This window comes from Dendrobates tinctorius, unplaced genomic scaffold, assembly GCF_039654945.1.
Source record: "Dendrobates tinctorius isolate UK_male_01 unplaced genomic scaffold, ASM3965494v1 ptg000189l, whole genome shotgun sequence".
NCBI classification, from domain to species: Eukaryota; Metazoa; Chordata; class Amphibia; order Anura; family Dendrobatidae; genus Dendrobates; species Dendrobates tinctorius.
The window spans coordinates 3,988,857-4,006,965 of NW_027361856.1; the positions used below are offsets into that span (position 1 = coordinate 3,988,857).

The 18,109-nt window shown below is 44.8% G+C and overlaps 1 long non-coding RNA gene across 1 annotated transcript; it reads right to left on the bottom strand.

Moving 5' to 3' along the window:
- Positions 1-780: 780 nt before the first annotated feature.
- LOC141055634 (uncharacterized) lies at positions 781-18,106 on the bottom strand. The gene is made up of 4 exons (XR_012221503.1): positions 17,997-18,106; positions 17,589-17,666; positions 1,063-1,131; positions 781-977 (listed from the first exon to the last, which is right to left on the bottom strand). It is a non-coding gene; the product is annotated as an uncharacterized lncRNA (long non-coding RNA).
- Between the last annotated feature and the right edge of the window lie 3 nt (positions 18,107-18,109).

Sequence of the window (18,109 nt, forward strand, 5' to 3'; positions counted from 1 at the left end):
GTCAATGAAAAAAAAAAAGTCTTGAAGAAAGTCAGCGTGTTCACGCAGAGAGGATCATTCTGGAAGCTTTAAGCAGAGCGGCTACGAAGAAACTCTGTGGCACGACAGCCCTCGTTGACAGACAGCCTCTACCGTTTACCTCCTTGCCTCACACACAGGAACCTCTGGAGAGTGCAATGCGGAGGGGGATAGACAGTACACCAAATCAAAATCTTGGTCCCCGCAAAATTTCTACTTCACCCCACCAAGGCAGCGGTTTAATGACTCAGACCCATATTACCAGCAGTTGTGATTCTTGTGTTTTGTTAACGTATTCATTTTGTTCTAATAATATTGCCTAACTGTCATGTTTTACATTTTGCGTACTGTTATTAAAAATTTATGTTGCAATTTAATTCTGGTCTACTTTTATACATTCTCCATACACTTTTTTGGGTGTGCTACAAATCATGCGTTGTGGGATGAGTTAACGTCAGGTGAGGACGGCCATCGTGCCGGAAATTTAGGAATGGCCAGATATAATGGGTATATTTAATTTTTAATTATTTTAGGGTTGTTTGATGTGTAGGTGCAATGTCAGTCCCTTGCTGACTTCAGATGGCGGTTCTAAGCACTAACCGCACATCTAGCCAGTTTCCTTTGTGGGGTAAACTTGACTCAAATGGGCAAACTCGTACTTTAAAAATGGGTAAAGGTGTTTTTGTATGTAGTTATTTTATGTTTTTTTCTTTCTTTTTTTTTTTAAAAAAGTACACACAACAGCGGTAAATTTCACTCTTAAGTTTTTATAAAACATAGTAAACGGTTTAGGGTGAAAACATACAGAACACTCAAATCCAAAAAAAAAAAAATTAGTGCCTGCGGGCCTGAGCCATGAAAGCCACCAACCTCTCCAGCATCACCCCGTGTTGCTGCATTTATGGCAGCAATCATCCGCCGCTGCGAGACCACAAGATCTTGTAGAATGGTGTTCAGTGCTGTTGAGGTAAGAGTAGAAGTTAACCAGGCTTTATTCTGTTTCAATATCTAACAACAGGAACATGTTTCTTGTTTAACACTTACGGTTTTGGGGCACCCCTGCTTCTTCGTCGTCGGAGCTTATAGCCCACCCCGATCCTGTGGCTGCAGCGGCTATGAAAACACACACAAAACAAAAAATTACACGACAGGCCATCATCCTTTGAATACCAAAATATCAGTTCTAACAACCACGAAGCTTTTAAATTATTAGCTGTAATTCTTGGAAGATGAGCCAGAAGCAGTGTCCTGGAATGATGCTGGGGAGAATCCAACATCGGGGGAGGAAATGGTAGAGGCCAAATTTGGAGGCGGCGTTACAACAGGAGATGGGGTGGCAATTGTTGGTGTACCACCTGGAGAAGGTGGTGCAGATGGGGATGGTACTGGTGGTGCAGGCGTGTACGGTGGAGATGGATTTATATCCAGGTTATATGTTGTGGTTTTGACACACTATACATTTTTTTTTATTTTCCACCCTTTTCCTACATTGGACGCTAATTTCCCATTTACCCTCAAACATGATGCACATTTTGTTACGAGAAAACAATGTCATAATCACCGGTCTCAATGGAAGCATTCCTGAGTTATTACCTCATCAAGGGACAGTGGTCTGATTTGTAATAATTGGACCTGGTGTTAACGTGTAAAGCACCCTTGGTTGTAAACGGGTTAAATTGCCTGTGATTGTGTTTTCCAAGTTTTATTAACATTCCACATAACTACTTTTGGAAATTTAAAAATACTTTCACTTTCAGTTTATGAAATATCAATGGTCCATTATTGCTATGCATTATATAAATGCATAAAACTGGTGAGACCATGGTTCCCGGACAGCCTGCGCACAGTTTATTTACCCACATTTTCAGATAAAAAAAAAAATGTAGGCTAAAAAACACTTACCACGACGCCGTTCATTTTGTTGTCGGATTCTGGCTATCCGGTCACTGGAGCGGTAACGCAGGTCCGCAATTTTTTTTCTTATTTGCGTTGCTGTCCGTTCAATCCCAAATTCCCGGGATAGGCCCCTTTTTATCTTGCGCAGCACCTTTTTTTGTGCCGCATAGGATGGGTAGTGTGATGGAGACATTCATAGTCTCGAGCATCAAATTCGCTGATTAGGTAGCGCACCTCAACATCACCCCAAGGTGTTGCACGCCTGGACGCCATGTTTTAAATCTCTAATATTCTCGACGCCATATTAACGACGCCCACTTGTGCGTCGTGACATCATAAAGCCGCGCTGGCGCCGGTAGTGACGCAGCTGCGTCCATATCAGGGCGCGATACTTCATGATTAGAGCGGCGTGGCGCACATTGCTGTTAAAACATGGCGTTCGGGCGTTCAGCACCTTGTTTGCGATGTTGAGGTGTGCTGTCTTAACTAGTGTTGAGCATTCCGATACCGCAAGTATCGGGTATCGGCCGATACTTGCTGTATCGGAATTCCGATACCGACTTCCGATATTTTTTCAATATCGGAATTCGGCATCGGAATCGGAAGTTCAGTTGATTGACGGCCTGACGTCATCATGATGCGCGGTGTGTGCGCATCATGATGCGCCGTCATTTCGGGCCTTCCGGGGGTCTCTGCCGGCCTGCCGGGGGGCTGTGCCGGCCTGCCGGGGGGCTGTGTGGACTGCCCGGGGTCTGTACCGGCCTGCCGGGGGGCTGTGCCGGCCTGCCGGGGGGCTGTGCACCCTGTGGGGGTCTGTACCGGCCTGCCGGGGGGCTGTGCCGGCCTGCCGGGGGGCTGTGCTGATGTCCGGGGGTCTGTGCAAGCATCGTCCGATGGGACTACAAGTCCCATCGGGCGATGCCTGCTACCATGACAGTGATTGACACATTAGCCAATGATGGGACAGTAGTAGTCCCATCATCCGGCTAATGTGTTAAATGTTAAAAAAAAAAAAAAAAAAAAAAATACTACATACATACTACATGCTACATACATACTACATATATACTACATACATACTACATACATGCTACATACATGCTACATACATACTACATGCATGCTACATACATACTACATATATACTACATGCATGCTACATGCATGCTACATATATACTACATGCATGCTACATATATACTACATGCTACATACATACCACATACATACTACATGCATGCTACATATATACTACATGCTACATACATACCACATACATACTACATACATGCTACATACATACCACATACATGCTACATACATGCTACATACATGCTACATACATGCTACATGCTACATACATACCATATACATACTACATACATGCTACATATATACTACATGCATGCTACATACATACTACATATATACTACATGCATGCTACATACATACTACATGCTACATGCATGCTACATACATACTACATGCTACATGCATGCTACATACATACTACATACATACTACATGCTACATACATACCACATATATACTACATACATACAATACATTCATACAATACATACATAGACATACAGTACATATAACATAGAGTAACATACTTACCAATACTTGTCACATTGTTCCCCGAAGCCATTGTCTTTCCGGAATAAATATTAACATAACAAACCACAAAAATACTCACCCACGATCCGAAGCAGTCCACGAGTGTGTCCCACGACGATCTTGGGTAGAGAACTGCAGCATCAGATGATGCTGCCGTTCTCTACGGGCTGCAGGAATCCAATGACGGAAGGTAGGTATCCTTCCGCACTGTATTCCTCCGCCACTTAAAAAAAAAAAAGTCCCTAGTCTCACTTTATGCCATTGCTGTGTGGGAAATTCCCAGCAATAGACGACAATGGCTTCGGGGAACAATGTGACAAGTATTGGTAAGTATGTTACTCTATGTTATATGTACTGTATGTCTATGTATGTATTGTATGAATGTATTGTATGTATGTAGTATATATGTGGTATGTATGTAGCATGTAGTATGTATGTAGTATGTATGTAGCATGCATGTAGCATGCAGTATGTATGTAGCATGCATGTAGTATATATGTAGTATGTATGTAGCATGCATGTAGTATATATGTAGCATGTATGTGGTATGTATGTAGCATGTAGTATGTATGTAGCATGCATGTAGTATGTATGTAGCATGTATGTAGTATGTATGTAGTATGTATGTAGCATGTAGTATGTATGTAGCATGCATGTAGTATATATGTAGTATGTATGTAGCATGCATGTAGTATATATGTAGTATGTATGTGGTATGTATGTAGCATGTAGTATGTATGTAGCATGCATGTAGTATATATGTAGTATGTATGTAGCATGCATGTAGTATATATGTAGTATGTATGTAGTATGTATGTAGCATGCATGTAGTATGTATGTAGCATGTATGTAGTATGTATGTAGTATGTATGTAGTATGTATGTAGCATGTAGTATGTATGTAGCATGCATGTAGTATATATGTAGTATGTATGTAGCATGCATGTAGTATATATGTAGTATGTATGTGGTATGTATGTAGCATGTAGTATGTATGTAGCATGCATGTAGTATATATGTAGTATGTATGTAGCATGCATGTAGTATATATGTAGTATGTATGTGGTATGTATGTAGCATGTAGTATGTATGTAGCATGCATGTAGTATATATGTAGTATGTATGTAGCATGCATGTAGTATATATGTAGTATGTATGTAGTATGTATGTAGTATGTATGTAGCATGTAGTATGTATGTAGCATGCATGTAGTATGTATGTAGCATGTATGTAGTATGTATGTAGTATGTATGTAGCATGTAGTATGTATGTAGCATGCATGTAGTATATATGTAGTATGTATGTAGCATGCATGTAGTATATATGTAGTATGTATGTGGTATGTATGTAGCATGTAGTATGTATGTAGCATGCATGTAGTATATATGTAGTATGTATGTAGCATGCATGTAGTATATATGTAGCATGTATGTGGTATGTATGTAGCATGTAGTATGTATGTAGCATGCATGTAGTATGTATGTAGCATGTATGTAGTATATATGTAGTATGTATGTAGTATGTATGTAGCATGTAGTATGTATGTAGCATGCATGTAGTATATATGTAGTATGTATGTAGCATGCATGTAGTATATATGTAGTATGTATGTGGTATGTATGTAGCATGTAGTATGTATGTAGCATGCATGTAGTATATATGTAGTATGTATGTAGCATGTAGTATGCAGTATGTATGTAGCATGCATGTAGTATATATGTAGTATGTATGTTGCATGTAGTATGAATGTAGCATGTATGTAGTATGCATGTTGTATGTATGTAGCATGTATGTAGTATGCATGTAGTATGTATGTAGCATGTAGTATGTATGTAGCATGCATGTAGTATATATGTAGTATGTATGTAGCATGCATGTAGTATATATGTAGTATGTATGTTGCATGTAGTATTTATGTAGTATGAATGTAGCATGTATGTAGTATGTTGTATGTATGTAGCATGTAATTTTTTTTTTTTTTTACATTCAACACATTAGCCGGATGATGGGACTACTACTGTCCCATCATTGGCTAATGTGTCAATCACTGTCATGGTAGCAGGCATCGCCCGATGGGACTTGTAGTCCCATCGGACGATGCCTGCACAGACCCCCGGAGCCTGCACAGACCACCGGCAGGCCGGCACAGCCCCCCGGCAGGCCGGCACAGCCCCCCGGCAGGCCGGCACAGCCCCCCGGAGCCTGCACAGCCCCCCGGCAGGCCGGCACAGCCCCCCGGCAGGCCGGCACAGCCCCCCGGCAGGCCGGCACAGCCCCCCGGAGCCTGCACAGACCACCGGCAGGCCGGCACAGACCACCGGAGCCTGCACAGACCCCCTGGCAGGCCGGCACAGCCCCCCGAAAGGCCCGTACAGACCCCAGAGAGGCTGTACAAGGGCAGGAAAGGGTTTTTCTTATTCCGATACCGGAAGTCCCATAGACTTGAATGGGACTTCCGGTATCGGAATCGGCGATACCGATACTTTTTTTTAAAGATCGGCCGATACCATCCGATACGATACTTTGAAGTATCGGATGGTATCGCTCAACTCTAGTCTTAACCCCTTTACTTACCAAAGGTTGGCTTAACATCAAATCTGAAGCACCCTGGAGGAGTATTTATTAGAATAACCACAATCACAGACTTTACTAACCCTTCAGGTGCTTAACTTTTATTTCGGTATTCTTTTTTAAAAAAAAATTTGCCCTTTTTTTAATTTACCAAATAAAAAAACTACACTGCAGCTCTTTTCTTTTTTTTTTTTTTTATTTTTCCTTTTTTGTTAAAATTTTGGAAATTGGACAGCGGAACTTATAATGCAATATGACCTGTGTATGCTTATACCTAATATGCTGGGGAGAGGGAAAGTTTTCTGTGTAGAAGACGCTGTCAGCGGAACCAATGTGATTTTTATGTGTATTTTTGATCGTGCGTTTTTCGACGTAACTACGAAAAATAATTTTTGGTTTAACCTTTTTTTTTAAATTTTTGAAGGGTTTTCCAACACGAGTTAACTAAGTAAAACACCACCAGGCATATTAAAAAATAGATATCACTCCCCTTTCCCCTGCCCGCCCTTATGTGTGAAAGAACCATAAGGGTATGTGCACACACTGCAGATTCACCTGCGGGTTTTTTCCCGCGGAACCGCAGGTAAAACCGCAGGTAAAGTGACCTGCGGTTTTGCTGCGGTTTGGCCTGCGGTTTTGCCCTGCTGTTTGACACCTGGACAATGGAATAGGTGGCAAACCGCAGCAGAATCCGCAGAAACAATTGACATGCTGCGGAAAAAAAACTGCAGCTTTTCCGCAGGTAAAAAACCGCAGCGTGAGCACTGCGGTTTTGAAAACCCATAGGCTAACATGGTAAAGTACCATGTCTGCGGAACTGCTGCAGTTCTGCAGGGCCAAAACCGCAGCGTGTGCACATACCCTAAAGCTTTTTTACAGTTAAACGTAGCTTTTATTTTATTTAATACAATAACATAAAATGACAACAAATAGCAGAACAACAACAAATGAGCTTGAAAACAACTACAGTGATCTGTAGGCCACTAGATCTGATGCTGCCAAGGTACAGCACCAGGTCCATTAAAATATGTACAGTATTTGTCTCTGCAGGCCTTGGCATCATCCCTTGTTCTGCCGTATATCACAGGTTGTTGTCCAGCAATTGCAGGATCATTTTCCCTCCAGTCGCCGAGCACCACTTCACCGTTGGTTTGGTCAGCTGAGTCCATACATCCAGGAGGACTATACGCAATAGCATCGCGGCATCTTAGGAAATTATGCAGAATGCAACATGCCAATACCACAGCGTCTATGGATTCTAGCTTCAAGTTTATGGGTGTGTGGAACACTCTGAAGCGGTTGGCCATGATGCCAAAGGCATTCTCCACAACAGTCGTGCCCGTGACAAACGGTAGTTAAATATTCTTCTTTCTGCCATCAGAATTTTTGTGGGTATGGTTTGACAAGATTCGCATGCAGGAGAAATGCTTCATCGCCCACAAAAACAAAATTTAGGTTGCCTTTTGTGTCACAATTGGGAGACAAGTGCAGTTCACCGTTAGTCAAGCGCTCACCAAAAATTGTGTTCTCAAGCACACCACCATCCGAAACTCTCCCATACATGCCAACATCAACGTTTATAAACTCATAATTGGCATTTACAAGGGCCACCAGGATTATGCTGAAATAGCCCTTGTAGTTGTAATAATACGATCCGCTGTTTGGTGGTTGCGTGATCCGTACATGTTTCCGTCCAAAGCCCCACCACAATTAGGGAACTGCCAAATGAGCTCAAAGTCCGATGATATTTTTTGCCATTCTGCCTCCGTTTTTGGAAACGGCATGTAGCTCCGTAGACCTTGTACTATTGCCTTGCATGTCTCTGGGATTAAACTGCTGAGCAAAGACCTCGAAACTGCAGCCGAAAATTGTAAGTCTTGCAGAGAACGTCCAGTGGCTAGGTATCGCAGCGTCACTGCCCATCTTTCGTCTGCCGGGACAGCTGCACGCATCACTGTGTCTTGACATTCAATAAGCGGCTTTACAGTCTCCAGTAAGAGTTGGAAGGATTCCTCTGACAAACGAAGATAGTTCCGGAAGTCATGCGGATTCTTCTCCTGCAACTCTCGTAGTAATTGCATATGTGAGAATTTATCCCTCTGCTGCAGCCATTCTCGGGTCCACATGCGACGCTTTCGTTTGGATCGCCTCTGTTGCATCAGTTCCTCTTGTTGCCGATCTCCCTCCATCAGTAGCGCAGCAACAACAACCACACGCTCCGCGGTGTTCATATTCATGCTGTGCAAACTGGAAAATAAACGGCAAAGATTAGAAATGTGGATAAAGCAACAACAAAAAATTAATATAACTGCACATGTTTAAATGATAACTTTACATATATCAGATAGCTCAATTAATTATTAATGGAAATGGTAACCAGAAAAAGTCCAATGGCGGTGGCGGGCGCGGCTGTAAAAGTAAAATGGCTGCCCATACTAAAAAAGAAAGAAAACACATTCAAACAAAGAACAATGGCAGGGGCGGGCGTGGCTGTAAAAGTTATATGGCTGCCCATCAAAAAAAGAAAAAAAAATGAAGTCTGTGGAATATATATATAAAAAAAAAAAAAAAAAACCACAAAGACCCTATTATGAGAACCCATAATCAATACCTACCTTGCAAAGACAGAGCAAAATCCAGAAAATCGATGATAATACACTGAAATTACGCAATAGCGACTCCAACAGGGTCGATGAACCAGGGAGAAAATGCAGTTGTGACTCGCACGGCAACTCAACAGGTATACCAGCTCAACACAACGCTCAGGAGCAATGGACTGGGAGCGAAGCTACAGAGTCTTTTATAATGAAGTCGCTGTTGCGGCAACCTATTGGCGCTAAGGGGACGTTACTAACACAAAGTTTAATCACGCCTACGTTGCAGAGTTCGGAGTCGCTAACGAGGTCGCTCGTCGTTGATAAAGGGCTTCAAACACAGCGATGCATGCTGGTCAGCGTGACGCCAGCGATCAAAAAATGATCCTGAACGATCGCGCACGATCAGTGACATCGCAGCAGCGAGCCGGTCGTTACCACGTGTCACACTTAGCGAGATCGCTAACGATGTCACTGTTGCGTCACAAAATCGTTGTCGCTTTAGCAATATCGCTAGCAATCTCGCTGTGTGTAACGGGGGCTTAAATGAGGGAGTAGTTCTCTCCGCCATCTCTCCTAATTTGAGACGTGCCCTGGAGGAATTTCAGGAGGATAAACCTGAACGATGCCCTATGGGTAAATTGTATGTCCCTGACCAGTGGAGGAAAAGAGTAATGTCTGAAATTCATTGCTCCGCGTTGGCTGGTCATTAGGGTGACCGGATCTCATATGGGGGGGGAAAAATGTCAGAATCTTGTTGATTAAAAGTTGTTAATGGCTAATAAATTGCTCAGTAGCACAGATGAACCATCAGAGCACGCTAACCTACATGAGTTGATAATTTTACATAGTTATCTAATCTATTCTAGAGCTTTTGTTAAAGTAGTTTTTGAAGCGTCAGAATATAATGCTCGGCATTTGCTTACAACTTGCAGGACATATTGCTTTTGTTCTTCATCTTTTGTCAGAAGGTCGTTTAAGTCGGTTACTTACTACCTCTTTTAATTTTTCTTTCCTAACTTTTGGATTTACAACCCTAGCGTGCTCTGATGGTTCATCTGTGCTACTGAGCAATTTATTAGCCATTAACAACTTTTCATTGTCTGTAATGGTGGGATCAAAAAACGATAATCCCACCAACTCTGCATTCAAATACCACAAATGGTTCGAAAATTTGGTCAGGGCTATTTCTGCAATGTTGTTGTCACATTCTTTATGGTCTAACAGACTATGCAAAATACCTAAATCTTAAAATACCTCAATTTGGATTTTTTCAAACTTTGAGCGACGAGCGGCACGGGTTAACGTCATTTGATCGAGCTCAAATTTTGGCTATCTCAATATCTGGAAAGGGGAATCATTTTGTGGGGTCCAGACGGACAAAATTCCGACATCGATTTTTTGCGGTCACCCTACTGGTCATCCAGGTATCTTTGGTATCAGAGATTTGGTGAGTCGGTCTTTTTGGTGGCCTGCCTTGTCCCGTGATGTCAGGAATTTTGTGCAGTCCTGTGGGACTTGTTTAAGCCCTGTTCTCGCCCTAGTGGTTTGTTGATGCCCCTGCCAGTGCCCAGGATGCCATCGACCCATATCTCAATGGATTTTATCTTTGAACTCCCTGTTTCTCAGAGAATGACTGTTATTTGGGTGATCTGTGAAAGATTTTCTAAGATGGTCCATCTTGTACCACTCCCAAAGTTTCGATCTTCTTCTGAGTTGGTGCCCTTGTTTTTACAACAAGTGGTTCGTTTGCACGTGATTCCTGAGAACATTGTGTCGGACAGAGGGGTCCTGTTTGTTTCCAGATTTTGGAGAGCTTTTTGTTCCAACCTGGGAATTCAGTTGTCTTTCTCCTCTGCATTTCATCCTCAGACCAATGTGCAGACTGAGAGAACAAACCAGACTTTGGAGTCCTATTTGAGATGTTGCAAATCAGCTGATCAGGATGATTGGGTCTCATTTTTGCCCTTGGCCGAATTCGCGCTAACCAATAAGGCTAGTTCTGTCACTTTGATGTCTCCTTTCTTTTGTAACTTTGGGTTTCATTCTCGATTTTCTTCGGGGCAGGCTGAAGCTTCTGCCTGCCCAGGTGTGGATTCTGTGGTAGATAGAATGCGGCAGATTTGGGACCAAGCAGTGGATAAGTTGTCCCACTCTCAGGAAAAGGCCCAACGGTTTTCCAACCTGCATAGGACCATTGGTCCCCGGTTTAAAGTGGGTGATATGGTTTTGATTGTCCTCAAAAAATATTCCCATGAAGGTTGCATCTCCAAAATTCAAGCCAAGGTTTATTGGACCTTATAAGATTTTGGAAATCTTTAACCCCGTTTCTTTCCGTTTGGCTCTTCCAGTTACGTTTAAGATTCATAACGTTTTTCATAAATCTTTGTTGAAAAGGTTTGTGGAGCCAGTAGTTCCCATGGCGGCACCCCCTGACCCTGTACTGGTTAAGGGTAATCTGGAGTATGAGGTAGAGAAAATATTGGATGCTTGTCTAACTAGACGGAGACTTCAGTACTTGGTCAAGTGGAAGGGTTATGGCCAGGAGGATAATTCTTGGGTCTCTGCATCCATGCCAAGAGATTGATTCATGTCTTTCACCGTGCCCATCCTGATCGGCCTCGTGGTGTGGATGAGGGTTTGGTGACCCCTCTTCAAGGGGGGGTACTGTTGTGAATTCCCTTGCTCGGACTTCTGAGCAGAAGCTCCCTCTGCTCCCTCTGGTGGTTACTGGGAGTAGTGGAGCTGACCAGGTTGATGGAAGTTTCCCACCTGATGACGATAATTGGGAACCTGGGATTACTGGCTGGGAGCATATAATTGAGCTGGCTGCTCTTGGTGGTTGCTGGTGATTTCCTCCTTGTGCATTTGGAGTTCTTTTGTCTCCTGCCTGATCTGCATGGTTCAGTTAAGTGATTATTTTGCTAATCCTGTGCATCTAATCTGGCTGTGCCTTTTTTATGCTTTCTGCTTTGTTGCTAGGGTTCAGCAAACTCCCTGCTGGGGGTAGCGCTGGGCCCCACTCCATATGTTACAGCTTGTGTCAGTTTGTTCAGTCCCCTGTTATGTTAGTATCTTTTGCTTTGTTCCCAGTTCATACCAGAGTGCTGATCTAGCGGGGGTGAGGTCATGTGGCCTCAGGTTTTTTGTATATCAGATGTGTTGGATTTTTTTAAGGTTTTGTGCATGATTGCAGACAGTATCTTTTCTGTTCTGTCCTGTCTAGACAGCTTGGGCCCCACTGTGTGCTCAGTCTGTTCTCTGCCTGTGTTTGTGTGTAATCTTGTCTCACCGACAATATATGTTTGGGGGCTGTATATTCCTTTGGGGATCTGCTCCGGGGCAGTTTAGATTTCACCTTTCTGGCTTTAGGCTTAGTGTCATGATCTGAAGTGATCTGACAGTTTTAAATCACTGGGTGAACTTTTTTTTACTTTGGTTAAGTTCAAAGGTGTTTTGACTGTCCCCGATGGTGGTTGTGGTATTGCACTTTAGGTTTTGTGCACTTAATCATGTATCAGGTGTTACACCCTATAAAGGTGTGCTAGAGGTGTGCAATCACTGCCTGTGATATTATGAGTTTGTGTTCACTCTGTTTTTGGAGAGCCTGGAGGAAGGATGGAGCTGGTGAGGAGTCCTGCGCAGCTTAGCCAGGGGGGACGTGTTGCAGCTATGGTGTCTGGATGAAGGGCTGGCATGGCGTGGTGGGGTCGCAGTGATGGAGTCAGCGGGAAGTGTCTGCATGGTCTGGTGGAGTGGCTACTATGGAGAGTGGCGCTCACCATGTGGGACTTGGCCGCTGAGCTGGACTCAAGCATGCTTGACTTCGTGGCAGAAGCTGAGCACTTCCTTGGGACTCTGGTACTAAGCAACTGCAACTGGTGTTGGACTCTGCTCCAAGGCTGCACTAAGGTGAAGGATCCTGTTATGGTGATGGATCCAGGTGGAGGAGAAGATGCACTCAGGTGGAGGGCTCTGTTGCTAGGAGCGCACGCAACAGAGCAAAGCTAAGTGGTGTTTCCCCTGTATTGTCTCTTTCCTCATGTGTGTTATTAGTGCAGTGGTGGGATTAGTTTCCGCACCGACCTATTCCCTAGTGAGGGTTTAGGTTCAGGGCGAGCTAGGGCGTTGAGGTACGCGTGCGGCGCCCGGTGCCAAACCGGCATAGGGAACGTTAGGAGTGCAGGGACACTGGCTCAGGGGAGCTCAGGAGGTCTCCATTCCCTTTTCCCTATTGCAGGGCCCACCATTGTTAAAGTTACCCAGGTTCCCCCCTTTATTATTTAAATGCGCCTTACTGGAGGCGGTGTTTCCAGATATTGTATGTATAACATGTAATACCTAAATTCGCCAGGTGGAGGCGGCGTATCCACCTGCACGTTTTTATTATTTAAATGCGCCCCACTGGAGGCGGTGTATCCAGGGTCACGTGTGTTATGGGTTCGCCTTGCGGCATCATCTGCGTCCTTACACACAGTGACCATGACATTATCACAGGCCTTACAGGTTTTTTTTTCTGGTGAGCTTTGGCCATGTGGAGACCGCTGAGTAATTGCTGCCGGGCCTCACTGATGTGAGTGGGGAGCGGCAAGGTGTTTAGAGCCGCTGCAGCAGCAGTTATCACGGTCTGGGGCCTCTGCTCAGATAACCAGAGAAAAAAAAAATGGCGGCTTTGGCAAATTGCGGGTCTGGCAAAAGCCCCTGGAGTCGCTGCTGGGGAACGGGACTTGCTCATGCACGTGGGCGTACCCAGGCAGGTGGGAGGAATGGTGCCCCACGGAGCTGCTTGGTGTTCCCCGAGGTGAAGGGGTGAGTTCCAGTGATGAGCAGACTGATGTAGAGTCCGCGGGGTTTACGCCAAATCTTCAAATACCACCGTAGAAGCCGCCCCTCCTGGCCGTGTGGAGGCGGCCAGTGAGTGTATATTTCCTCCATATGCGTTCCTTCTCCTCCTGGTGTGAGCAGCTGGTGTGCTGTGGGGGAGTAGGGACAAATCTCAACCCTCGCCATTAAACCAACCCTGGGGGGCGCAGACCTCATGGTGAAGAGGGTTGGAGGGTGGTGATCCCTTGGTGAATAGTGGGGGTGTGAGTGTGGTGACACAGGGGGACGCCTTTGTTGTCAAGTCCAGAGTGAGTTCACCAAAAAAATGACAAATGTATGTGTGCAATAAACGTTCAGGTCCGGACCTGTGTGTGAACGAGCATGTATGGGTCCCACCAAAAAACATCTTGGAAATGTGTTGTGGAGTCTGATCAGCTCTTAGCATACATACACATACATAATCTCGTTCCCCAGGTCGGCGCTGTGGAGATGAGTGGTGCCTCCAAAATGAACATGTATTGCCAATACCAGCGGCGTTTGTCATAAACCTGAAGTGTCAGGTAATGGTGGGGTGAACTCAGGGTCTGGGCGTCCCTGCTGTGGGTGTTTCCCTAATGAGGGGTGGTCTTGAGGGTCCAGAGGCCCCTCATTAAGGAGGGGGTACTGTCATGATCTGAAGTGATCTGACAGTTTTAAATCACTGGGTGAACTTTTTTTACTTTGGTTAAGTTCAAAGGTGTTTTGACTGTCCCCGGTGGTGGTTGTGGTATTGCACTTTAGGTTTTGTGCACTTAATCATGTATCAGGTGTTACACCCTATAAAGGTGTGCTAGAGGTGTGCAATCACTGCCTGTGATATTATGAGTTTGTGTTCACTCTGTTTTTGGAGAGCCTGGAGGAAGGATGGAGCTGGTGAGGAGTCCTGCGCAGCTTAGTCAGGGGGGACGTGTTGCAGCTATGGTGTCTGGACGAAGGGCTGGCATGGCGTGGTGGGGTCGCAGTGATGGAGTCAGCGGGAAGTGTCTGCATGGTCTGGTGGAGTGGCTACTATGGAGAGTGGCGCTCACCATGTGGGACTTGGCCGCTGAGCTGGACTCAAGCATGCTTGACTTCGTGGCAGAAGCTGAACACTTCCTTGGGACTCTGGTACTAAGCAGCTGCAACTGGTGTTGGACTCTGCTCCAAGGCTGCACTAAGGTGAAGGATCCTGTTATGGTGATGGATCCAGGTGGAGGAGAAGATGCACTCAGGTGGAGGGCTCTGTTGCTAGGAGCGCACGCAACAGAGCAAAGCTAAGTGGTGTTTCCCCTGTATTGTCTCTTTCCTCATGTGTGTTATTAGTGCAGTGGTGGGATTAGTTTCCGCACCGACCTATTCCCTAGTGAGGGTTTAGGTTCAGGGCGAGCTAGGGCGTTGAGGTACGCGTGCGGCGCCCGGTGCGAAACCGGCATAGGGAACGTTAGGAGTGCAGGGACACTGGCTCAGGGGAGCTCAGGAGGTCTCCATTCCCTTTTCCCTATTGCAGGGCCCACCATTGTTAAAGTTACCCAGGTTCCCCCCTTTATTATTTAAATGCGCCTTACTGGAGGCGGTGTTTCCAGATATTGTATGTATAACGTGTAATACCTAAATTCGCCAGGTGGAGGCGGCGTATCCACCGGCACGTTTTTATTATTTAAATGCGCCCCACTGGAGGCGGTGTATCCAGGGTCACGTGTGTTATGGGTTCGCCTTGCGGCATCATCTGAGTCCTGACACACAGTGACCATGACACTTAGCTAGTTCTCTGGCTGTGCCAAAGCGTCTAGGGCATCGTAGGAACGCTCCACGGCTACTGCTAGTTGTGTTGATAGGATCAGGGGTCTGCAATCTGCTTAGTTACCAACCTCTCTGGTTTTCTGATGGCTTAGCCTGTTCCTGCCATCCTCCTCGGTGACCCATTCATAACATCACTCCCTTACTTGTCTGAAGCTTAGAGCTTTGCAGACATACCCTGAGAGGGGGAGGAGTCGAGAGTTGTTGTTTTCAGTGAATAAGGAGGAAGAAAATGCTCCTGGCAGCCATGATGACATGCGCTCCCTCCAGGAGTACCGCTAAAAAGAATCAGAGAATCAGCCCCTAGGCTATCCATGCTTTCAGAGCAGGGTGGTAAACTGAGAGACTGTGTGAGTTTATACAACCAACAGCGCAGTGTTTTCCCGGGGAAGGCGGCAGCAAACTAGGATCAGTGAGGATTGTGCAAGAAGAAACTTGAGCTTCACACAGGAACCAAGCTGCAAGTTGCCAGAGGAGGAAAACACAGTAGAGTAGAGGCTATACTAGAAGTTCAAAACTCTGGGAAGCCTTGGTCCCTGAAGGGATTAGAATAGCAGGAAGCTTACACTGAGTCACATCAGAGTGAAGGATAACTCCCATTTTGCAAAGCAGACTGTAACCTCGTGAGAGTTGTAATATCTCCTCTGAACTGCACCTGAACTACAGTAAATGTTAAAGTGACTTTTCTTGTCTCCTGCCTTATTACTCCGTGCCTTCTACTTCCATCACAATCTCTGGGGGTCAGCCCTGGTTGGAGAGGGTTTAACATCTACACTGCCATCACCATCTACTCCCCCAGGGATCATCTGCAGTGCTGGCTATACTACAGTCGAACACTCCAACTGGCGTCACGAATCACTGCATAAACTTTATCCCTAATCAATACTCCCCTTTTACATGACCGCCTGGGGAGACGGATCAGGTCACAGCCACCGTGACACATCCCTTTAAGACAACCGGCCCGGTACTGAGTATCCCACGGCCCCTGGGGCACGTGATTTTGGCATCACGAACAGAATTCGAACAGGATTCCGTGCGTGCTTAAAGTCCTACAGGAGCAACGACCTGCAGCAACTAAAGTGGTGAGTCGAACCCCTGCAAGGGTTAACTAGGGGGGGAAGATGTCTAATCCCAGTGACGCTCAGGGTGCAGCAGCTGCAGCTCCCATATTGCCTCTCACCATACCTTATATACCGGGTGCGACATGGCTGCCACAGTACACTGGCGAATCGCACACCTAAAGTGACGTCAAAGGGAAGCTGCGCAGCATGATTGAAATTTACCTTATGTCAGAGGAGCAGAAAGTCAGTATACTAACAAGTCAGCTCAGTGGAGCTGCTCAGAGAGAAGTTAAATCTTGGCCAGCAACTGATAAAAAGACTGTAAAAGACATTTTCGCTAAATTAAAGGATACTTTTGACTCCTGTACTGCTTCAGAAATGAAGATGCGATTTTTCAGCTGCAGACAGAAATCACATGACACTGTTAGAGACTATGCCCTTAACCTGCAGGAGGCGCTGTGGGCCATTAAACAAATTGATCCAGACAGTGTAACAGATGAGAACGAAATGCTAAAAGAGCAGTTCATTGAAGGTCTTTTGTCTGATTCCAGTAAGGCACAACTGCGCATGATGTCATTGCAGAACCCTGACATGGACTTTGTTCAGTTTAAGGACAGATCCATCCATATCTTAAGAGAATCTACCTATGTCTGCACTGAGCCAGTTAAACATCCAGAAGTTACGTACCACCAGGGGGCAGTATCCTCACCCCAGGTGCCTGCAGTACAGCATGTAAACTGGGGAGTTAGCGTGCACTCTAGTCAAGTTTTAAAGAGGTGCAGGTGCAACGGACCAGTAGGTCCCAATTACAAATTTAGTCTAATTCACCGCACACTCAAACAGATTTTGATGCAAATAAGTGCTCATTTTATTACATGTGGGAGCCAAACAAGACTATAGCACACAGTAGAAGCGATATAAATAAGACGTTTCGGCTCAGTCCGAGCCTTTATCACTTTATCACTGAAATACAAAAGAACATATATCAGAAGAACGAAATACCAAAATAAAATGACAAAAAATCATTAAAACACAAAGAATGTCCCAATAGATCAAAAGTGGTGGGATTAAACACATATATACACATATATACAGTATGTTGATCCATAGTTAAACAAGGATATGGCAATCAAATAGTCTAGTAGACTAGCACCAAATAGAGCTGAAATATGAAAGGAGGTATTACCTTAAACCAGTATTGGAAATTTGAATAAGGTGCAGAAGGAGAAGAAAATCTCTCAAGAAGACAGCCCAAGAAAAGTGGCTGAAAGGAATTATCATAGTCAAGGTTAGTCATTTCATATATGCAATGGCCACATATTATGTCAATGTTGTGTTGTTCCTTTGGAAAGAGAGGAAGATATATATATATATATATATATATATATAGCTATTTTTGTTGCTATTTTTGTTGCGGGTAGTAGATTGTAGGATGCCAGAGTATAGTGTCACAAATGATATGATAGAGCATATGTAGAAAAGTTGTGGAGCAGAGTGTGCATAAAGGGTTACAGATAGCCTAAGTGTTATTCACACTGTGTATGTCCCCAATATCATGTCACCGCCCATTATACCCAAGGTAATTATGCAATACCTGATGTGTGCTTTAAGAAAGAAGCGCTCCCGCGCCAGTCAGTGGTGGCGTCCTCTGGCATATTCTCGCCCTGAGGCGCTTTTTATATGCGTCCTATGGTAGTGCCAAACCGG